The sequence below is a fragment of the Rhea pennata genome, chromosome 5 (assembly GCF_028389875.1).
Source record: "Rhea pennata isolate bPtePen1 chromosome 5, bPtePen1.pri, whole genome shotgun sequence".
In the NCBI taxonomy this organism is placed as follows: domain Eukaryota; kingdom Metazoa; phylum Chordata; class Aves; order Rheiformes; family Rheidae; genus Rhea; species Rhea pennata.
The window spans coordinates 69,174,560-69,199,164 of NC_084667.1; positions in this window are offsets into that span (position 1 = coordinate 69,174,560).

Below are 24,605 nucleotides of genomic sequence, written 5' to 3' on the forward strand. Positions count from 1 at the left end.
CGGGGTTATTTAATTTCCTCTGTGGATGCGGAGCCCCTGGAGCAGAGCGATAGGCACTGCAAAGCAGAGGGGCTCCGAGCGCGCCCGCGGCGCCCGCAGCAGGACCGTTTTGTGCAGCCTCGTCCTTTGGTGCAGCCCCGGGGCGCGCGTGAGCCGGGCTCCCGATCCGGGTGGCTGGGAGTCGAACTTGGCGGTTTTCTGCTATTCTAAGAGCCATTCCTTTAAATCCGACACATTGCACCTTTAAATCTTCCACTTGACGCCTTCTACCCAAAGTGTGGTCTTCAGACTAGACCTGAGAGATTTTTCCCCTTGCGGTTTTATACATTTGTTCCTGTTACTTTTTTGTCCTTTAGTTCAAACAGCATTTCACCTTCCCAGTATTTTCCTGTTACTGTGATTCTAGGCAGGAATAATATCCACACAAAAGACAGGTAAAATAAGTAGTCTAATAAAGAAAATACTGGATGTTCAGCCTTTCCGAAATGTCTCGTCCCCTGACGCATTTGTGAAGATGGTGAGTTCATCTCATTCATCTCTCATGTGCACAGATACAGCTAGCAAAGGGGCACAGGGACTCAGCTTATCTAAAAAAAGAAAATGGCAAACTGTCGTGATTTCATCCTACAGGTAAACTAGGATACACAACTACCATCAGATGCTTATGCTTTTTCTCATACCAAACAGCAAAAGCTTAAAGCATCCATTAAATAAAACCTCTTTTATGAGGATTAAAATTTCTAATTACATGCAGCAGTTTGCAGAACACACAAGAGACTCGTCGGGATAGCGGTGGGGTTAGAGCACAGTACGCAGGACTAGCTCACTGTGGTTTCTTTTATATTAAGGACCTACAGGGCTTTTTCCTAGTCTCAAAGATCAAAACATTTTTCGTATTTCTGTAGGACGGAGGTTGAGAGATGAAATCAATGTGTCGAGCTCCTCCTTTCCTTGATGGCTTTGGAGAGTTGCAATTTGAAATGCTTGGCTTGGAAAGGCCAAGCGAACTAGTCTCCTTCAACTTAGTGAAGATTACAGAAGCTGCCTTGAAAAGGTTTTCCTTGTGGGTCTAGCTGCCTTTTATTACACAGAATTCTAGGCATTAAATCGGCAGAATTACTGCAATACTTAAGCCAAACTGGTGAATGGATCTTTGCATTAACTTTCAAGTTCATTAGGGAACAGCTTAAATCTAGAATAGATGAGGTTAGAAAAGAAATGAAAGAAAAGGGATATGTGTTCCCTGAAAAATATCTTTTTAATGCTGTTATTCAAGCAGTTTGGGGAGAGTTTAGTAGCAGACTGCCAACAGGCATAGTTGGATTTTTAAGAAAAGCTATTAAACAGGTTAAGAATATGAATTGAACATACTTAATCCATCTATTATACACTCAGAAAGAAAGAAGACTTTTTTGTTGACTAAAATAGAATACACTATGCGGATTCTTATGGTTTTGTGTTTAGGTAGTTGTATTTTAATTGAACAAAATATTTTCTGTGGTCTGGTTATAGGAACACATAAGTACATATTGTGATGCTTGTGTGTATGTCAAATACATAAAGAGAAGGACATGCACACATGGAGGAGGTGCCAGAAAGAATTTTTTGAAGGTGAAAGCTGCTTTAGGCACAGTGATTTTTAAGCTGAAGCGCCACAATCACATAACACCTAAGAGGATCAAACGATTTCAGTGTATAATATTTTCAGAGAGTAATCAGTGTAGATGCATGCATGAGTTTTGAGGATAGGTTTTGTTTTGCCAAGTAGAGAGCTTCAGTAAGTTTTATTTTGCTTTTAAATATAATGCTGCCTTCCTTAGAAGCTTATAGAAACCTACAAAAGATGTTCTATAGGTTTAAATTTGCATATTAGCTTGGGAGATTAGCACAAAAAGAACCATTGCAGCCAGGGAGCTCGATCCCCTGTGCAAACCACGATACTTGCTCCTCTTTGGGAAGTCTCTTTTGCACCACGCTCCTGTAGGCTGGTTAAGCTGCCAGCTCTGTTGTTTTTAAATCAGAGCTTGATGCGAGCAGGATGCATGCAGCTGTGCCCAGGAATTATATTCTTTGTGGTGCATGAATATACGGGAGCGTGTGCTTGCTCCCGGCTCGTCGGAGCCCCGTGTCGGGGCAGGACGGCCGTCACGGCGCGGCTGTGGGGCCCCGCGAGCTGGCCCTGGAGGTTATGTGTTGCCTGCTACAACGTTTACCTCGGGTGCATTCATTTCACAGCATTGGGCTACTCCAACCTTTAACTCAATAAACGCTGCCTGAGTTTCTGTAAGTCTATATCGTGCGTTCAGTATTAGTTTACGACGTTTGGGGCAGCTGCAATGAATGTGTCAGGGGTAGAAAGTGACGTCGTTCGTGACAGTCTCACCAATGTTACAGTAATGTTAAGATCAACAGTAGGACCACGCAGAAATAAGAGAAACCCCAGTCTTTTGAGCTCCTCTATTTATAAATATTTAAATATGTTCTGCCTAACTTGCTAACTCCAGAAGACAAAAGTCTACGAATATATTTTTTGGAGAAGCTTCTTATCCTGAAAACCTTTGTGTGTGTGTGTGAATTTTTTTCTAGATGGAAAAAGGAATCTGAAGTACCAAAAAAGATCACGTATTAAATGTCTATTAGAGTCCGCTGGAGTTCCTTCGGGAAGGTGTATCGTGCCTGTGTTGCTCCTAGATCGCTGAGGTTACTACAGTCAAGATTTGCTTTGCTCTCCTTAAATTTCAGAAGTGCAGAGAGGCTTTTATTAGCTTTACGACTTGCATATTTCCCTGGTTTCAAAATGGCTAAGTAGTGTCGTATTTAAACTGAGAAGAATGATAGTTCCCTGAGCCAAGTGGGAAGATCTCTGGCTTTATAGCTGCCTGCAGAATCGCACAAGGTAGGAAATTGCCAACCCTGAATTAAAAACCTTCAGTATTCCTTCCAGTGATTTCTGCCTCTGATCTCCCATACCAAAAATTTAGTGGGTCGCTAATATAGATAAAATCTTTGCCACTGTGCATTTAGAAAATAAAACATACCGGACCACCTTTCGCCTGAATTAGGTGGTCTGTCGCCGTGTCCTCCCACCCCCCAAACCGCAGGGCGCTCGCCGCGCTGCTGCAGGGCCCTCTGCAGGGTTCTGCTCGTATTTTGCTCATTAGCTTGTTCAGAAAAATTAGCAAATGAGACTATTTACAGGAAAAATTGTCAAGCTGGTGTTCAGTCCGCTTCTCCGTCGGGAATGGTGTGGTTAACTCATCGTGGACGGCTCTGGATACTACCTCCTTCCCAGCAGTGAGCGTCACTCTCGCCGAGTTTCCCCTCCCGAGAGCTTCCTTTTTTTTTTTCTTTGTTTCTCTTTTTATTTTTAAGTCTGTGCTTGGGGTTATGCCTCCCTTCCTGATGCTGTCGTTCAGGTTCCTCCCTGCACCGGAGAGCGACACATGGTTCTGCATTCAGGGCACAATCACGGAGCCCTGCTACAGCGAGCGCAACGTCTGCAGGCTCCTATGGCCTGCGATCAAAACCACGCAGGCAGCGCTGTCGACGTCGTATCACAGCAAACAGCGAGTTCAGATCCTGGGGCAAGAGACTTTGCTCGTGTCAGGAACCGCTCGCACCGCTGAGGTCCTTGATTGCTGTGCTTGCACCCAGCAGCATGCTGCCGACAGCAATAGCGGCCACGAAGTTGGGAGCTCGATGTCTGGAGGATGCAGCGTTTTGCATCTTTACAGGTAGGTCAGAAACCAGGCTACTGTGGCCGGAGACGGTCTGGTGGTGGGTCGGCGGCAGGTCTTCTGTCCTAAGCTCCTGTCTGATGCAAGGCAGTTTCATACCTTGCTATAGGTCTGTCCCTCTGCAACACTCTTCTCTCTCAGCAGTGCCATAGGAACAGCTAGAGAGCTGTAGATCAGAGCAAACCTGGGCCAAAACTTAGGTACTCCCACAAAAAGATCATCTTCTGAGAGGTATTAATAGAGGAGTTTTGTGAGGATTTGAAATATCGTTACATGACACTGATGTGATTTAGTCTTAGCATGCTGCATCTACTTTTGGGAACCAGACTGTAAGAAATGAGAGAGAATCCTAAAACAGCAGTAAGAACAGGATGCTTAGAAAGCATTACATGTGAGGAAAGCTCAAAAGATTTTTTTTTATTTTTTCTGGCTAATTTCCAGGGTGGTGGTGTACATGCCACACGGCGGAGGCCCCTGGGGGGCTCCTTCTTCAGAGGTTTTTAAGAGTACAGGCTCCTGCTTCGCACGGTGGCGGAGAGTGCGAGCTCCTGAGATGTTCCCGAGGTTTGGCCGAGGTGCATTTGTGCCAGAAATATTTCCAAACTGTGGAAGACTGGGAGTTTATGCCACATAGCAACTAAACCAAACCCAGACTTTTTCTTGAAAAGGCTGAAGATAACACAATGCCCACTAGTAAGAATGAAAAGAGGAGAGATGATATCTTAGATTTCACTTATGTTTCAGTTCTCAAAAGCAATGCGAAGGTTTTATTCAAAGGAAGCTAAAAAGAAAATGTTTGCTTTAATTTCTTTCTGAAATTTCTATTGAAAGCTTTTTTCATCTTATGTATTCCTGGAGCTGTATTTTTGAGCTAGAAATCAAAATCTATTAGTTTAAATTATCATCTGTCTGATACAATGGGAAATACTTTGAACTATGAAATGAGGATGCATCCAACAAAGGTAAAATGAATACATAAATTTCATAAAGGATCTATGCTTTTAAAATGTACCTAAACCATTGTAGAAGTTTATAGTGTAATAGTTACAAGTATACCGATTTGCATTTTAGGCTGCATAAATGATGGATATAAATGCATCATAAAAAATGATCTTTTTTGAGCTTGATTTAATGGCTTTGCATTGACATATGATATCTACCATATTTTCTTCTTTACGATTTTTCAAAGACTCAACAAACCGATTCCATGGCCTGATTTTGGTATACCTGAATGTTATAAAGGATTTGCATGAGGATGACAGAGATAATTCAAAGCCTATGCGGAAAAACTTCCTTTTGAAAGAAGAGTTAACTCTGAACTGAGCAGGAGTTAATCAGTGAGGTATATATATATATATATATATATGTATATTTATATTTACTCTTTGTATGCATGAAATCCCCAAAGAGAAGCAGCCAAGGCCTGGGTCAGGGAACACCAGACGGACAAGGGCAGGACTCTGCAGTCTGCAGGACTCTGCTCTGACCTGCTGATTTTAAGGTGAGATGTGACCATTTTGATGGTCTCATTTGACTCCTTTCACGCCGCAGACCAGAGAAGAGGAAAGCGTGCCTTTAGCTCGCTAATGGTGGATGAAGTAGAAATGTGTCTCGAAAGATTTAAGTCTGAATTTGGCTTAAAGGTGGTGATCCGGCTGGATCGCTTGGTAAATAACACTGATTTAATTATCGTGGTAATTGCAACTGGGGTGGACAAAACAGTTTCTTAATGTTTTTTGCCTACAGAATTCCTACAGCAAAATGTCCCTACCAGAAAATTATGAATTGGAATGGATGAACTATTTCACTCGTCCTTCCTTTATTTCCTGTGAAACGTGTAGCTTTACATCACTTTGATGCTAAGTGACTTCTACTGCATGGTCGTCCGTGCTTTCCTCCTGGGTATGGTTCAATGGCAGTTTTCAGCCTTCATCCGCTTCGTCTCAAGGGCTGGTTAATCGGCGGTCACGGCTGGGACCGCTGCTGGAGCAGCCGTGTCCTTCCCCCTCGTTTCTCTTGCGGTTGGCTGATGTAGGAGGGGAAGGACCGTAGAGAGCATCAGTTCGGAAGATGTAGAGCTGCCAGAGCCTGCTAGCAGGGCTTGGGCACAGCCTTGGTTTGCAATGAGTTATACAATAACTCCTGCTTTTCCTGGCAGCCCAGATGTCTTCACTTTCATCTACAGAAATGTAAACACCCTCTCTGCCCCAAACCCAACAGATCTTGTACACGTGGGAGCTACTACCGTGCAATATTGCTGTCACAAAACAAGTGCTGGTATCTTGTTTTTGACTCAAGTTCCCCATTCCTTCTCTTGCTGCTTTGTTCAAATGCAGTCATCAGGGATTAAAAAAAACAACAACCCCCCCCCAAAACAAAAAACCCCAAACCCGCCCTTTGCCCCATCCCCCCAAACTAACCACGTTTTAGTTCTCTGAGCCAGGAAGATAATGAATTAGGGCCCAACTGTTGCTGCTCAGCGCTATCTTACTGAATACCAATTTTAAATTCTGAAACAATTATCTCTTAATGTCATCAAGCACCAGATTGGTAATTATACGCCAGGGTGCAAATTCAATTACCCCTCGCCGCGGAGGGGCGCGCCGGCCCCGGCCCCGTGCCGGCGTCCCGTCCCATCCCGTGCCGGCAGCCCGGGGAGCTGCAGGCGAGGGCGATGCGCCTGCCCGCCCGGGCCAGGAGGGCTGCTCTAAGTGCAAGACAGTGATTCTGCACATCAGATTTAATTGCTATCTTGGTATAATCTCTGGACTTAGGAGGATGGAAGCCTTTGTCAGAAGTCAATACAAACGCAGTTCTGAGCAGATGAGGAAGTAACTGCTGTATTGGTAATGAATTAGATTAATTTTCACACAATGAGCTGATGGTAGGATTTCCATAAATTATTGTGTCTTTTGGCTGGGCCTGCTGTTATAAAACACATGAAATGTTTCCTTGCTGCTGAGCTAAAATGAATGTTGGCAGACAAAAAGAAATAGTTCTTTTTCAAGAATGCTTCTAAATGCTAATTACAGAACAGGTCCTTAAAATTTCCTAAAGAAATGGCTTATGAAAAGGCTAATGAATAATACAGCTAAATGATTTTCAGTTAAACCACCACGAGCATTTGTTTCTTCTGAAGCATATTCAGATCCCAAACCTGGTAACCTGGCTCTGCTGTGTACCTAAGGCAATAAGATTATTTTCTTGAGTAAGGACAGCAGAAATATGTTCTCTATTTGCACAAGAAAAGTAATTTTGGATAAATGCTTTGTTTACGGTCATAGGTCATACAATCAATGCTACATTCACCATACAAATATTTATTTTTTCAGTTCTCTAATCAGTTCCAAAAAAGGCAATGAAATATCTATTTTTGGAAGAGGGAAGTAATTGTAGGTCAAATAAAGTACTTAGTTTTGTTTCCAGCTTTCAAATTTTGCTTTTATTTTTAGACCTATTTTTTAAAAATAAAAGCTTTTTAGAATTGCACACAATTTCTAAAAACATCAACTTTTTCTTTTTAGAAGAAACATCCAAATGCAATGCTTTGGTTACTTCCAAGCTTACTGAGTTTTTCAGCTGGAATTATTAACTGAAATCCAGGGTAACGGTGCTGTTGAAAGACCGCGGCTGAGCTCCTCAGGAGAGCCCCAGAAGACCCCTTGTGCCCGAGCTTGAGCAGGGCTCCCTGCAGGCCCCGGGCCAGGGGTTGGACCCGGAAAGTGGACAATTTCGTGCCGGCTCCTGCGCATCCGCCTCTCCCGCGCTCCTCCGGGACCGAACAGCTCTCGCTCCACGGCTCTTGCTTGCCCAAGACGTGTTTCCTTTCTGCAGACCGCCTAACCTGAGGTGTCCCCCCCCAAAACCTTCCTCAAATGCTTTAGCTAGTGGAACAACAGCAAATCATGTTTTTTTTTAATGAAAGCAGGAGTGTTTCTTCTATTATTGCCTGAACAAGGGAGACCTGATCAGCTCTTCCCTGTCCTCTCAGGAGAGAGCAAGAGCCGCCAGGGTAAAGGCAGGAGACTCAGCCAGTGACTGCTGAAGCTTTAAAATCAATATTGCAAGCCTTAAACATGTTTTCCTCCTCCTTTCTGAAGAAAGGGGAGATACTGAACAGCAGGCTGTTGCTCCGTGTGACTGCAGAAGGGCGCGGAAAGGCCCTAGGGGGTTTCGCCCACGGGAAGGGCGTTCCTGGGCTTGGGAACAGCAGCGTGGGTGCCTCTGAAATACACGTTTCTTGGGTTGAATTTTGCTTGCTTTAGAGGAGACAAAGGAAATGAGAGGAAGAAAAGATGACGGGAGCCACGCAAAAGCCAGTCCACGTCCCTTTGCCCTCCTCGCGCCGGGAGCGGCAGCATCCGCCTGGGGATCCACCCGGCCGGCACCGCCCCGGGGGGCCCCGGGGGAGCCGGCCCCGTGTCCCTCGCCCCGGCGCCCTGGTCCAGGCCCTGCCCTCGCCGCGTCCTGGCGCCGGCGCTTCCCGGCTGCCCCCCGCAGCGGCGCGGCTGCCTGGACCCCGGGGCCTTGCTGGTGGAAGTTCTCCATCAAAGCCGCGACTCGGGGACTTCCAAACTTCTTGGAAAGTGGAGGGAGCTGTTAATGTCACCTCTTAAAAACTGTTTAATTTTGCGATGTCTGTCTGTTTAATTTCATTATATTTTATAGCACTTGTTTACTAAATATACACTGGTCACATTAGTTGAAAATAACATTGAAATTGAAACAAAGTTTCTAACGTTTTGATATTCCCCATTTTTTCCCACAAAGTGTTTGTTTCATCCGAAACTTCAGAAATGAAGCTTTCCATTCTGATCTGAAATTACTCTTTTCATGCTTTGCTTTTTTCAGATTTTCCCTTCGAAACGAATTTTCAAACCCAGCTGGCTCTGCTAAAAATATATTTGTTAATTTATTTAAATGAAATCTAGTTTTTATACGGCCAGTTGTCCCCGGGAGCAGGGATGTTCTGCAAAACACCAGACAGTGGAGAAGCAGAACCCCCGGGGGACAGCGCAGCAGTCCGACTCGGGCGCAGGTGCTGCGAGGCGCGCGGAGCTGCGAGCGCAGCGCGACCCGGACGGCGCTTCGCTCCGACGCGAGACCTTCCGCCTTGCGAGCGGATGTTGAGCCGGGGAGGAAAGGTTAGGGAGAAGAGGACAGGGCTGCTCGAGAGAAAGACGGGGGCGCAGGACGGTCCCCGGCTTGCGGTGCTGCAGGCGCGACAGCTTGCAGCGACCTCGGCCCCGGAGCGCGGCTCCGAGCGCGGGCTCACGTGGCGTTTGCTTGCCTGCGTCTCCCCTCCGCGTGGAGGTCTGGCGGGTGAACCTCAGCAAAGCCGCCCGCCGCCGGAGCCGAGCGCCCTGCGGGGTCTCAGCACGGCTGGTTCGTCGCTGCGCGGCCTTGGGAGGAGCCTTCTAGCAACTTTTCCATATTTCGCGTTAATGCAGCAGAACCAGGTTTTGGGTTTAAGCGAGAAGAGGCAGGACTATGAGCACCTCAGTTTACCGCGTTAGCGTGCCGTGCAGCTTTTTTAAAAAAATAAATGAGCTGTTGAATTATTTTGCAGGTGTAACATCAATAAACTGTTATGAATACTTTAATATTTACACATACTGCTCTATTAAATGATTATTATTGCAAGTGCTCTTTCTACTAGTCAGATGAAGGAAGATTTGCCATTAAAAAGTTAACTCTAATTTCCGGTGTAATATCGTCATTAAATTACTGTAAATTAAAATGGGACTCCCTCAGGATTTTAAAGAGATTGTATGTCAGAATGAAGATACTGCAGTGAATAAAACCTGCATCTGTTTAGCCAGTATCAGCAGGCTGTTAAAATTGAAATACACGGCCGTAATTCTGCATAGTCTCTATTTCCTTGAAATATTTTATACTGTGTGTGTAGTAAGGAATCATTAGACAACAGACTCCAGGATGGCTATAATTTATTTATGCAAGAAGTTACCAACAGTTGAAAAGGCAAACGCTGACGGGGTTCCCACCGGGACAGCGTGCGCCGGGTGTTTCTGCAGCGCCGCCGAGGCAGCCCGCCGGGGTCTGCGTCCCACCCCAGCCCTGCGCGGAGCACCCCGGAAGCTGTGGGTCACCGGCGGCTGATGCTCTTGGTGATGCCTCCTGCTGCGTCCAGCCGGCTCGGCCCATCGCTGCTGCTCTCGTCATGGAGAAGCACCACGGTTGTGGGGAGATGTCATCCCCATGAAGGGGCCTTCCTTGAAATCTTCTCATTCTTTGCTTCTGTGGAAAGTGTACCTCTGGCTGTCAGCATCAAAAATAGCACAACAGAGAAAATTAATGTATTTCTATCTTGGGTGAGCATATTTTCTGTACAGATTAGGAGAAGTATTGTCTGACTTCAGCTGGAAACAGCACATACATTGGAAGTAAAGGGCAAATTCATCTGTGCTATTACTCATGTCAATGCTGCCATTAGCATGAAAGAAACCCAAGTTATGCCAGACAAAAACAGATGAGCAGGAGCAAAATTTTCCACTTTATGATGCTCCTGAAATCTAGCAAGGAATTAAGTAAATATTATCTTTCATCCACTAAAGATCTAACTATTTTATAGGATTGTAGTCCTTAGAAACTTGAGCATGATTTGGCATATGTTTGGCAGAGGCTTAATTCTGACCAGTAGAAATTTTGTCAAGCTGTGAAAGGATGATGTCATTAGACAAAGTCTGGAGATAAAATGTTTTGATCAGCAGACGTTCTCTCCTGCTGTCCTGCCCTCAAACTGTTGCCTATGGGAGTAGCTGGGGGACGACACCAAATCATGGATTGACCTTATAGCCAAAGATGACCACCTGTCCTCTAGTTCAGGCAATAGTTGGGTCTTGGAAGTTCAGCCCTGTCCATTCAGAAAGTCGTTTCAGTTTTCATCATGTCTCAGCAAGCCATGAGGACGTTGGTTGCCCCTTCTTTGCTCTGCATCGCCTGCTCTTGGTGCAGCCCAGAGGCTCTGGAGACATTGTGCCCTCGTCTACTGGCAGGGGACTGTGCTGTCTCCAGTCTGGGTCCTGGGTCACCACCTGCGTCCTGGAGAAGCAGCTGCTTCCTTCCTTCCTTGTCCTCTAGGGGAGCATATTGGATGTCCTTTCTCTATAAGGCAGAACATATATTTTTTCCGCTCTAGTCACAAATACACATTCAGTTTCTAGACTCACAGTGTATTTGTTCTGCTTTTAAGTCCTCTGGAGGATACATAGCATCAGAGCTCCAGGCTTTGCAAGAGGCCTTGGTTTGCTGGACCTGTCCATCACAGGTGAAGGGAGTGACGGGGATCAGTCTACTGTGTGTCAGGAATGGATGTGATGGCTGTCCTGAGGGAAATTCTGATGTTTGCAATTGGGATTTTTTTTCTGGTGGGGGGGGGGGGTCAAAAATGTGATAAAGAGGCAAAATATCATGACATTTTTGTGGGAGAAAAGGTCCCCCCAAATTTGATTCAAGATGCAGCAAGAGCAGTGGTGCATCAGGAAAAATGTTTATCTAGGATAGGCAAGGCGGTAAGGGAGAATATATGCCCCAAACGGGCCAAAACAGCAGCTCAGGTGCACCCAGGGAATAACATTGCCTTCAGCTAGAAGTGTCCTATTTTAGCTTCTCTCAATGATTAAATCCTCTTGGACATTGCTGTGTTGGCAAAATCCCACTTCATTTTTGCTGCACTTTTGACTCCTCAGCTCAAAGTCTGTGGCTGACAAGAAAAAGCTGATGAAGCTGCTCTGAGCCCGGGTATGCGTTGTTCCCTAGCTGTGCTCTTCCAATGAAGCTCAGCAGGCACAAGGCATGGTGGAAGGCTTGCAAGCCACTGCATTCATGGGCAGATGTGGAGGCAGGGAGATAACCATGCTCATGAGTGCAGGTGAAGGCAGTCAGGTCCTGGCTTGCTCTCCTTGCCCACACCTGAGACCTTAATGGGAAGCTGACAGCCAGCATCTGCCCAGGAAGGTGTAAGGGGCTGAGATGCTTGCCAGTCAATCAATCAGCATTGGCATCACTGGGCTGAGGAGAACCCTGGTGTGAGCTGGGAAGGTCCTGAGGAACCTGGAGCAGGTGAACCAGTAGTGGGACAAGGCAGACCTCAAGGATTGTTCAAGCATCCCACTGAGGAGGAGAGGCTGTTCCCACCACTCTGATTCAGAAGAGTCACGTGGGCTGGAGGGACACCCACCAGCGCTCTCCACAGAGGGATTTCTGAGCTTTGAGAACAGCAGTCTCTGGGTCACTTCCAAAGACCAGAAACAGCAGCAACACCCTAACTGTCTCTGGGAGAACATGGCATTGCCAGAATCCAGCTGGCCAGTGAGCAAAACCCCTAAATTAGGGAGGGCTGTGGGGCTGGGCCTTTGAGGGACTAACCTGTGTATTTAGGAGGCTCCCAGGGAAGGCAAGAGTTTCTTTAGGAACAGGGTGACCTGCAGAGGTTCACCACCCTTTCTGCTCTCCACTTACCATGAACAGCAGCCCACCTGTGCTGGTCCAATCCTCTGAAACCATCAGCCAGAGCATTTCCCTAAACGCTCAGTATGGTGGTATCAGATACCTTCCCAGGCCCTGTGGAGCAGCACCTCCAGCCTGAAGCTGAGCTGGATTTGTAGTTTGACTCACAACCAGAGTAGTAAAAATGAATAATGAATCAGCTCCTAAGAAAGCTGAGTGTGGAGTCAGGGACCTCCGAGATCACAGCAGAAATCTGCAAGGTAAGTCTCATTTTCCTATGGTATCTGGAGCTAATTGGAGAGGGGGTCAGGTAGGGCTAAGTTAAGAGGGTAATTTTTGAACATACAATTCTGTAATTGCTCTGCTCTTGTGTTTGAGATGTTATTATCAGAATTCAATGACGGAATTACATCCTTATTAATTTAAATGCATTGTAGGGGAGGAGATGAAATGACCACCTTTCTTTGGGGGTGATTTGAGAACTAGAGACGTGGCGTGCTTTCTGATTGTCCTTCATCGGCAGAGCAGTGGGAGTGGGAATACCCACGACCAGCTTCAGAGGTGTTTTTATGCCTGACTGTGGTCCTTGCCTTGAATATACAGAGTGGAAGTGGGACTGTTTAAAATTAGAGTGATTTCTAAGGGCCTTTAATGACATCCTTGCAATATACTGTAAACACAGAATTTCTCTAGGATTTTTCAAAACATGACATGGAAGTCAGTAATAACGCATCGTGCATTCGCTCCCCCAGTTTACAAATGACTAAAGAGGGCTCCGCGGTCCCGTCCGCTGAGAGCCCCCAGCAGCTCCAGTAAGGAAGCTGGTGGTGTTTCTCGGTGGTGCTGGTGAAGCCGCGAATGAACACGGCTGCGCGCGCCCGCGGAGCAAGGCACCGCACGCCGCCCGAAACCTGCCTCGGGAAGGTGTAACGAAGCCAAAGAGCGAAACCCGGGTTCAGTCCGGGGAAAACCCGGTGGGGGGTGTGTGTGTGTGTGTGGAAAGTCCAGGACAGTAAGACTAATGCCTCTGGGTAGGAACATCGTAGAAAGAGGAGGTGCCTTTTCCGTGTCGGATAGCAATCTAGCGAAACTGCAGCTAAAATGAGAAGCTGATTTGCAGACTGAGAAACCAGCAGATTTTGGTAACAGAAACTGGCAAGTCATTCGTGTCCCTGCTACAGTTGGAAAACAAAATATGCTTAAATACAACCATAAAAAGGCTGGCACATGGAGGGGGGCAGCGTGCTGCCCCAGCACCTTGGAGCGGCTCCAACATTTACTGGCCAGATTTGTATTGGGAATGACCCTTTAAAACTTTCTGCTGCTAAAATATAAAGTTCAGAAGTTAGTTACTGGGTTTGGGGAGCCAAGTAACAAGGCACCTTGTTAGCTACCTGTTTGGACCGATTCCGGGAACCTCCGGCGCGTTGCTCGGATTGGCGCTCTCGGGACGGGTTCGCGGCTTGTCGGCGCCGGGGCCGAGGCCTCGGGCGAGCTGCGTCCTGGCGGCTGCGTTCCCCGGTGGGGAGCTGCTAGGGGGGCACAACCCACTGGGGGCTCCCGCCTGTGCAGAGACCTCCTGGGAATCCCGCGTGACCTGGTGAGCTGGTAATTGAATCGATGAGGACACGATTGATTAGCCTCCTGCTAATGGAGTGCTGGCTGACGCAGCAGTAGCTTCTGATATTTGGAGCTTTTTTTCAAGCGCCGCCTCACCCTGGGTAGCTCCATTGCCAGCGGGTGGTTTGTACATACCATCCAAAAGTATCTTTAATGGGTGAAGTGATCTCAAACTACTTTAAAGGTTGCACGGTACTGAGCAAATGGGTAAACAAAATGCAACGTGTAACCATAGGGCGCGTACACAGGCGCCCTGAAGGGCAGCACATCGCTGCTGTGGCTTGCAACCACCTGTAGCACCATCCAGCTTCTCTGTCGCACCTTGCATCGGTGCAGCGCGGTCGCGTTTGCATGGAGGAACTGTGCTGGATGCGCCTCTCTGGTGTGCAGTGAGCTCACGTGTGCCAAAAAATGCCTGGCTGGTGGGCGGGCTGTCCTTCGAGTTCGCATCCACTCCGTGGGGAAAAGCTTGTGGCACGTCCCGTGTCATCCGTGGTGGACTACGCAGCGAGCCTTGCCAACAGACAGCGAGCGCAGCATTGCTGCCAGCGGGAGAGAGAGGTGTAGCTGTGCTTTTTGTGTGCTTTTAGAGGTAAAGGGATTGATCCACACGTTAAATCGCATACACATTGTGTATGACAAATGAATTCTCTTTGTGTAGTTGACAGTGGAACTAGATGCCAGTTTCTCAAAGACAAGAACTGGGAATAGTTTAATATTTTTTTCTAATGGAAGAAGTTAAAAATGGAAATGGAAGCTACTGTATGTTTTTCCCAATTATGAATCTTCAAGCTGTTTACGAGGCAAGATGACAATAAACTTACTTTCCATTTAATGAGCTAAAGATAACCGTAATTGGTATATAAGTCAGTTTGTAGAGACATTAGAACAAGAGTATTGCACCTGCATTTTTAATGGTCTACAGTATGGTGGCACTAAGGATGCTTTTCTGCATCTTTTTATAGGTTGGTAGGCACCAGTCTGATAATAGTTATCTATGTGCTTAATTTAAAGCAATTGTAAGTTCTGCTGAATAGGGAAAAAATTTGTTTTCAGTCCCACAGAGTCACTGGAACTTAAGCAGTGCTCAAAGCATATGGCTTTCCTGGAGAAGGGTGAACATAAGTTCATATCTAAAGTAAAGAATGTGCTTAAGCAGTTTCTTGAACTAGTCTTAGATATGAGCTATTCAACGGTTCTTACTTTTCATGTTTTTTGATTATATGAAATGTAGGCGTTTTGAAGGTCAGCCTGATTCAACCTTTATAACATCTTTAAAAGATATGTTAATAAGTAATAGAATGAAAAGGTCTTTCGGGGTTTTCTTTCTTCCCTCCAAAGGCGAATTCATGTTAAAGTATGTTTTATAAGAGGACTACCAGGAGTGTGACACTTTCTAGAGAACTCCTTCCTTGCATTTATTTTATTTTATTTATTTGCCTGCTTTGGCCTGGGATGCTGGATGCTGGAAGGATCAGCTGGCGGCTCTCTCTGCGAGGTGTGGTGTTCGCGCTGTCTGTGTCCCTGGCTGCGCTCGAAGCCGCGGTCAGGACCTCCTGGGAGCTTGGTGGTCGCGTGGGAGGGTGGTGGAGCAGTGCTGGGGCCACGTCCTCGGGGAGGGCGCAGAGGAGCTTTCCGTGCAAACGCCCACGCTGTCGGCGCTGACGGATCTGCTGCCGCAGTCCGGGCAAGCTTGTGATGAGAGATGAGTTTGCAAAAAGCACCACAAAGGGACTAATTAAGGTGAGCAATTTTCTTTTGTTTCCATTCCTCACAGTCACCTAATTGGAAGGCAGAAGCATTTTCACTTGGAGAAGGATTAATTTTAACTGATAAATGCCCTGGTTGCAAATAATTTTCTGTAGACTACTGCAGTGACATTATTCAGCAAGAAGACAGCTCAGACTGCAGCCCAGCAAGGTACTTGCACATGAATCCAAATTTCAGACTCTGAGTAGGCCCAATTAATAAGAAATACTTAAAGTTAGCAGAAGCTGAAAAAACTTCTTGCTTCAGAGTTTTTGCTCTGCTAATCCTCATTAACTTCTCCAGGACTTGTCTGCAAAAGGGATACCTTTCTATGGAGAACTTCAGAAATACCATTGAAGACCTGCCCATCTTATTGCAAAGCCTCCCTGCTCTTTTATTCTCCCATATTATAACAGCACACTTTTAAAACACCTTTTTTAAAGCAGCTGCAAGATAAAATTGGTTATATATTTTACTGTTTCATTGTCATCTCAGTGTTTTATGGGAAAATTTATTTATTATTATTATTTTTTTCTTCTTAATGCAGGAAAGAGAAAACCTTTTGCTGTTTTATTGCTTGACACTAGGCTTAGCCCTTAAGGAGTCAGTGTTAGCTTTATGGCCCAGTTCTGATTTATCCCCCTCGTGTTCCAAGGGCACAGCCGATCGGGAGCACATCCAGCTTACAGATGTGTGATCGCAGAGGCTGGCGCTGTGCACGTCGTGGTTTTGACCTGCATCGGCCTCCTTGGGCACGGGAAGGCTGAAACCCTCGAGCAGCCACTGCAGGCAGCGACGGGACCCCCTTCGCCCTCTCCCCAGGGCATGCCCACGGCTCCCTTGCTAGGGTTGGCAAATAAATCTATACGTGCTTGACAACTGCATCCTTACAAAAGCTTTGAAAAGAACAGATAAAAAGTGAAGTTATTGACAAGCTTTCTTATCAGAAGAAAATCCTTTGGCAAAAGTCCTTTGAATGCAGCATTTTATGATGCTTCTTATAGAAGAAGCAGATGTAGAAGGCCAGTTAGAAATAGCTTTTTACTGACAAATTTTTATTTTAGAGGAAATTCTTAAAAAAAAAAAAAAAAAAAAGTCTTAACCCAAGCCATTTCATGATTGATCTGTATGAAATATATATATTTTTTTACTTGAGTGAAACCAGAGAAGTAAATTGACCTAAATACTTGCGCTGATAGCGCATTGATACCAGTTAAAGAAAGGGGCCCCGTTCTGAAGTTGCTGCCTGACATGAACGTCTTCTGGCATTATTGTTATTATTTTTTTAATTGCTAAGAACAATAAGGAATCCTGGGATCTGGAAACTAATAGAAATGACTCAATGCTAGTACTTTTGCCAGAAAGCTGCCCTTTTCCCTATGCTTGAGTTGGTGCTGACAGGCAGTGAGGGATTTGCTTCGGGGCAGCAGCTCCTTGGAAGTTAATGGCTGGTAAAAGGAAACGATGACTGGGAGAGAGAACAGGACTCATTAATAACTCCTAGGAGTAACACTACAAGCCAAACGGGAAGCGTTTCCGAAGTCAAATATGAAATTAATTAATATTACGCATGATCCGGCTACACAGGAGAGCTAAAGCCTCTAATTTTACTGCTTGTTCCATGTTCGTGACTCCCTCGTAGCTGAGCTGTCAGAAAGGACAAATGCAGCTTAATTTGTTTGCTATCTAGGACATCTATATATAAACTTACAACAGGAATGTAGGATATGACTCTGGGGGGGGACCTGAATCCGCTCCTCTATTTGGCCTAGTTCTGGTAATTATTTTCTCCGATTTGGTGCTTACCTGTTAAGCTCAGCTCATCTTATCACGAGTGTGAAACTTTCTGATTCCTCTGGACCAAGTGATGTTCTTCCATAGTCTCAGTTACTTTGCAGGAATCGAGCTGTCAAAGTAAGGAAGGAGCGCAGTGGAGATTCCAGAAGTCACCGTTGCCAAATCCTTGGGAAAATAAACACAAAAAGGGTGGAATCGCCTCAAGGCTGGGAGAAAAGCAGCTGGCAGAACTCAGGTGGTGTGTAGTACCCCAGGGAGCACCCCCCAGTCATGGCTTGCTGGGTGCAAACGCAACATGGGGCTTCACGTTACACTGCTGGTGGGTGCTGCCAGCCTTCCTCAAGTACCTTGAGTGGCCACAGAAAGGTTTTGTAGAAGTGATAACCAAACAGCCCCCGCGGAGAAGCTGCGAGCTTCTGCATGAGCCGTCTAGGATGGTGTGCTAGTAGGACTGGGAGGATGGTACCAGGTGAACAGTCCTCAGAATAACAGAGGCAGAGCAAAAGGGAGGTTGGTCAATCTATTTTTTTGAGCAGGAGGAAATCAGATATCCTGATGCAATGTGAATGTCTGCGCAAGGATGTAAATGTAACCAAATACATAGTTGTGACCGGTGACTAAAACCTTGAAAAACTTCCTGAGAAACATTGCAAGCTTCGTGCTGGCCCGGGGGAGCTGGCATGGTGTGGTGCGAACGCCTTTTGGTGCTCACCCCGTGGCAGATCATGAACTCGAGGGGTACGGGTGGACCGCGCTTGGCTGAGCCTTGGCAGCAGAGGGAGCTTGAAATAGAGAGACCAGTGCAAAGGATGCAGGAGCCGCGGGTAGGACGGCGAGGGGGTAGGACGGCGAGGGGGTAGGACGGCGAGGGAAGGGGTGCCCTACCGCCGACACGTTCACCCGCCGCGCGGCGAGGCGGATCGTGCTGCTGCACGGCTGCACTGTGCTTCGGTGAGGACGGAGTCAGACATGCAGGTAGTTGCATCCGTGTGCATCGCAGCACCTCTGTGAGACTGAAATCCCAGGCCTAACCAGGAAAAACATAGACTTACGTCTAGTTTTAGCCTTTTGACCAGGATGATATCTGGGACTGTAAAATGCTAAAGAGGATTAGAGAGACTGTGAAGATTTGAAAGAAATATTAAAAGATTTCAGTTGTTCACAGGTTTTGCACAGGCGGTGCATTTTTAGACATGATAAAGCAGTTGCAATTTAACCCCGAGCAGTGCTAGAATGGGGTTACAGATAAAGGTATCGAAGAGCCGTATTGTAGGAGGGACCATAATAAACCCAACTATAACATCCTTGTAGAAGGCCGAAAACCAAAAATATCTGTGATAGTAATACTTCACTTTAAAAGGAGGGCTATATAAAGCAGAGTAAGATAATTAAAGGATCAGATAATACAGCAAAATGCTTACAGCAAATATAGAGATCACTTAAAATACACCAGGCTAGAGGTTCTGAGAGTGTGTTGTACCATCGAAGAGTACTTTAAAGACACGTTCTCCTTTCGCGTCTCTCCCTCCTTTCCAGCTTGCCCTCATGAGAGCCAGTGCATTTAGAAAGGAAAGCAAACGGGAAAAGCTGTTACTGAAAAAGTAGATAACCTGTTTAAAGGAGGAAAATATAAAAAAGAATGTAAATAGTAGGAAATTATTGGACATTTACATTTAACAGAGCTCAAATATTCTTCAGTGGAGGCAAAGGCTTGGAAACTGAAAATAAAACTCTCTTTGCGGGGATCAGAATGGAGGTGCCGCTGGTAACTCGTCGAGGCCAATAGGTGACCAAGGCGCGAAGGAAAACGCGCGCCGTGCACGCTGTGCCGATGCTCCCTGGAAGAGCGAGGGTTTCCGCACCGGAGCGGCTGTTTGCAGGCAAGGACTCCGAGAAATTGCCTCACTAAGTCCTCTAAAAGCCCCTGTGGAACAAGCTGATAAATACAACAGAGTAGCGGGGCCGGGCGGTGCTCGCCCGCGCGCTGAAGGAGCCGAGGCGCCGTGCCCTCTGCTGCTGCTGGCCAGCCCGTGGCCAGCCCCTCACCCCGGCCTCGGTGCCGCGGGCGGCAGCGTGGCGAGTCGCGCGGCCGTCTTCCGAAAGCGTGGAGAAGATGAGCCTGGGAGGTGAAGACCGACCAGCCTGACTTCTGCGTGAGCAATTTGGTAGAAACGGTGGTGAAGAATAGAAGACCAGATTCTTGGATAAACGTGAAATAATCTCCCTGGCTTCCGCGGAGAGAAATTAAATGCTTCTCTGCACGTCAGTCTCCTTTAAGGCAGTTAGTCACGACGGTGCTTTTCCTCAGTAAAAACAGTCTCATTCCTGTGCGTCAATTTTTTGTATATCTTCTGCTCCTACTCTTGATAATGTTTTTTCTCCATCTTTCCCGGTGCGGAGGGGCCGTGTGTTGCTGCAACGGATCGTGCACAGCAGCCTGCACAACGTGCATGTGAATGCCCTTCCACGTGCAGGCGTCAGAATTTCATCAGGCAATCCTGTTTAAGTTCCTCTGTAATGACTTTCAATAAATTTCTTATAGGGCCTCCTTTTAAAGTCATTTGGGCCGTTTCCCGGCTCTATTTGATATGTCTAATTCATACCTACTTTGTCCTCTTGGGTTACTGATAGATTGGTTTCTCAAGCTACAAAAAATATTAGGAATTGTGAACCAGAGTACGTTATGTGACCCAGTTTAGCAAGATTTTATGTCTGTTGAGTCTAATACCTGTCTGCTAGTAACTTTCAGTCCACCGGTTAAACAGGGGTGTGGACACCAGGAAACATCATATATTTTCCTAAAGGAGTCTGAAGTCAGATGAAGTGATCTGTTCTTTTCTTACCTCATTTTCTATCATTACTTTCTGTACAAGAGGCACTTGTGTTAGTTAATTTTTGCAAGGGGTTGTGCTAGTATTGTTTTTGGCAGATTTTAGTTTTCTGGTTCTGGTTTTAGTTTCTTTTTACATACGACTTTTCTTCAACCGCGTACACTGAACAACTAAATCCTTTTATTATAACTTACATTTATCTGTCATTCATCAGAGTAGTGGGTTGCTTGTTGACTAGTTTGAAAGTAGGTTCTGTTTTTTCCCCTGTGGTTTGCTGGAAACCCTTTTGTTTACTCTATGATTTTGTTATTTTTGTTTACTCTCCCCGGGAGAAAAAAAAAAATTTCTGGTGTGACTGTGGTGATAAAGATCAGATTGCAGGAGGGATGGATGCCATTTCTCTGCAATGTCTCTAGCCCAAATCTGTTGTGCCCACGACCTTTGGAATTGGCAGCCATTTGTCCATAACGGTTGATTTATTTAGAAAAATATTGCCTTTTTGCCTTGTGCCAAGTGTCAGCTCTCCCGCAGTAGTGAGAAACCAAGGAGGAGCATTAGGGTTGTCCAGCCCACCACCTTGCCAGCCACTGCCACTGGAGACCCCTCCCTCCCCCCCCCCCCCCCCCCCAAAAAAAAAAAAGCCTGTAGCCACTGGGCGAGGACATCATTTAATTAAGACTTCAAATGATAGGGAATCTGCTCCACACTTAGGTTTGCTGCCTCACTGCTTAATTAACTTTATTCTTACTCTCAATTTGTTTAGTTTCACCCTTTAGCCTTTGGCTCTCATTATGACTTCTTTTTGCTAAATTAAAGAGCTGTCTAGTATGAGAATCACCTCCCTCTGATGCTACTAAAGATCACAACGAAATCGGCTGTTACTCTTCCCTTGGATAAATTAAAAGGTCAAGTGCCTGTAGCCTGCCTCTCCCTATAAAACTCATTTTCCAGGCTTCAAATCATTCTTGCAATTACCTGAGCTTCATTTTTCAATTTGCGTTCTGGTGCACCCGAGCTGGACGCAGGGTTTTGGTAACGCGTGCCGCTCCCCACCCGCTCAGTGTCCCCGGCTCATCTCGTGCCCCATTTGCAGTCGTAGCTACCGCGTCTTATCTCGCACGTGTATTTGGTTGGTATTCGCTGTGGTGCTTCAGCTCTTTGGAGGATCACAGCTTTCTGAAAAAACAGCGTCATGAATAAACATCATGAATAATTTTCGGAGAAAAGCGTAACTTTATCACTGACTATAAGGAGAGGGGCAGGATGAGAGCACTGATTAGAATATTTATGCGAACACATCTTGATGAGATCCATCTCGACAAAACAGTCATAGGTCGATTCATTTTAATTTTGTGTAAATGCCCTGTTTTCCCAAACAGCTCAGCACAGTTAATTACAGAATCTGACCCATGTTCCCTAGTTTTGTGAAACTTTTCTCAGGTTAAACGATGTGAGGTTTCCCTATCTGCAGGGCCTGGAGGAGGATGGTCCCCATGCTGAGCTGGTGCCAGCATGGGGCCGTCTCAGCCGAGACCTGTGGTTCTCCGGGATGTCATGGTGCAGAGCAGGTCAACTGTTTTAGCAGAAGCCACGGCCTTTGGAAAGCGCTTTTAATTTCAGCCTACCAGATCTCATCTCTGGGTTTTTTTGGGGGGGGGAGGAGGGCATGGTGAAAGAAATTTATCTGGCCTGTCCTCTAAAGGGTTGAATTCATTTTTGGCTATTCCTAGCTGTTTGTTTTCCGAAGCCTTCGAGGTGGGTGGGAATACATCTGTTCCACGGTACTCGTTGGCGCACCTGCATGGTACGTTCTCTAACCTGCACCGCGGTGTTACGTGCGTGGGCCCCCCATGCGAACCCCTCATGCGTGGGACGGGACGGCCCCACGAGAAGGATTGCCAGCGTGAGCTTCGGGCTCTCGGCCCTTTGCCTGGAGGTCTGCTGCCCCGATACGAATTTTAATGCTCAAATGTATGTGGAATCAGTGCTGGTCGGTATGTGTGATGCGATTAGTTTTGAGAAAGTTACTCCATGCACCCTACATCAGGCAGATCACCGGGACCTTGATTCTGCAAGGGTGTAGGCGTGTTAAGTACATGAACAGATTTTAATAATATTAATAACGAACATGTGGATAGATGTGTGCTGGATGAGGAGTGGCCATAACTGCATGGGGTGAGGTGGACAAAAGTGCTTCTATGATTGTCTGTATTGTCTGTGTCTATTAACCTCAGTTATCTTGAGGATAACTGTTTCAGGTGAGCCAAAATCTGCAAGAGTGATGCTCCCTCTCCCTGCGATGAAGGGAGCAAGGCTCTGCAGTGTGGTATACGCTGCCGAAATCCCTCCGCTCTTCGGGCAGGTTTGCTCAGCAGGCAGGAGAAGGGAACGTGCTCCAAGCCTGCATGCCTGCCTGCTGTTTAATCTCCTCTCCTGCAATTTTGGATATATTTTTTGCTAGCTGTAGAAAAAAAAAACACTGGATTTTTAATCCTGTTGTGTCCTTGTTTTTCAATAAAATCTTGTAGCAAAGGATTAGAGCTAATTATATGTTTTAGGGAAGAGAATAATCATTTTTATTGCCCTGAATTTGCCACCTTTTTGATCGAATGATTTTTCTCTTTTATATTTCGCTCGCTGCTTTATTTTGCTTCTACTCCTTGTGCTCGTTTTTAGGTATTCCGACTACTACAGAGGACGTTTTATTTTCCAGTAGTACCAGGTGCCCCAGCTGAGCTGACTGCCAGGCACAGAAAGTCCCTGGACGCTGCTCCCGCGTGTTTCCAAAGAGAAATCGCTCGTCTTCAGCTCTCCGAACTGTAAACCGCTCGGTCCGGGGAGCGGAGATTTCTGCTGAAATCTCTGATTCTCGTTTTAGCAAGGGGAGCGCACGGATGGGGCGGTCAGGGCTGAGGTGGCAGTACTGGATTTACTCGCTCCACTGCCTTCGTGGTAGGGAAGTAGCCCTCCTCATCCTCATCCTCGTGCTCATCCTCGGCGTGGCTGGTCTGGCAGGTCCGCGGGGCGCCGGCGGCGCAGGTCTCGTGCAGAGCAGGCGCTGGCCGCCTGCTCGAGGGGGTTGCGCCCGCCGGGTGCAGCTCCCCCGCGGCCCCCGGCCTTGCTCCGGCGCCGCGAGCCCGGGAGCGCGGCGGCCCGAAGCCTCGCCGTGCGCACGCGGCCCGGCCCGCGCCCGGCTCCCGCCGCGGGAAGGGCGGTTCGTTGTTAGCGCCTCTGCAACCGGCGCTCGCAGGACTCAGATAAGGCTTATTATTGATACCGATTTTCTTTTCTTTCTATAAAAACTGTTGTATTTCTGGCTATTGCAGCTTATCCTTTAAAGAGGCTAAATAATAGAGAAACGGGTAAATGAGCAACAAGACAGATACGTGATATACATAGCAGAGGAAATCTGCTAGGAGAGAAAGAAGACAGGACAAATATACTCCACTTTTACCCCGAGAATAAATCAGCTGGGAGGAGGAGTCAATAACGTTCATTTTTTAGCAAGCATCCCTATTTCTGGTCAAGAGATATATAGCTCGTGTGTTAATTAGGCTTCCAGCCGCTCTGCGGTGCTGTGCCTGCTTTTTGAGTTCTGCTAGCAGCATTACCTGCCGTTTCGCTGCCTCCCGAAGTCTTCCCTTTACAGAAACAGGAGCAGAGAGAGACCTGAGGGGGTCAATATCCGCACGGGCGCTGCGCTGCGCGTCGATAATTGGCTGCTCTGCTGCAGGCAGGATTTCAAGCCAATCTTGGGCGCTCTTCTAGGCGGGTGCCTGGAAATGTCGTTCTCTATTCCTTTCCGTCGTTTTTGTAGAGAATTGTGCTGGTGTCATGTGAGTATTCCCAACACATCTTTAGCTAAATAATGAAGCAGCACAAAGCTTGGCAGGAGTTTAGTTGCTCTGCTAATTAAGTTTAAAACTGAAAGTGGTCCATTACTGAGAAACTAACTCTTAATGAAAATTGAGAGGGTTGAAAAAGAAGGAAAAAAAGAATATTTTCCTTAAAGAATCAGAAGAAATATGTTACACCTCCAACTGTACATCGTATGTTTTTCACGTGGTGTCTATGGCTAATTTTGAAAGTGGGACGTATTGACATAGGCATTACCAGTTAGTCCACCGCGTGCAGATGGGAACGACAATTTTGTGTGTGTTCTCCGGCTTCTCCGATTCTCAGGACTTTCACAGCAAACTTGGGCTTGATCTGGGATATGGTAGGAAGTGCAGCAGCAGAGCTAGCAAAAGACTGTGTGATTCATCTCCAAGAAAAATAAGCGTGAAGTTTTAGAGCTCCGAGAAGAAGGTGGGTGCAGTGTTGAGCTGGTTAAAGAGCTGGTTCAGCTGCCCTGGCCCGCCGGTGGGAGCAGCCGGTTCCCGATCCGCCACGAACGTTCACT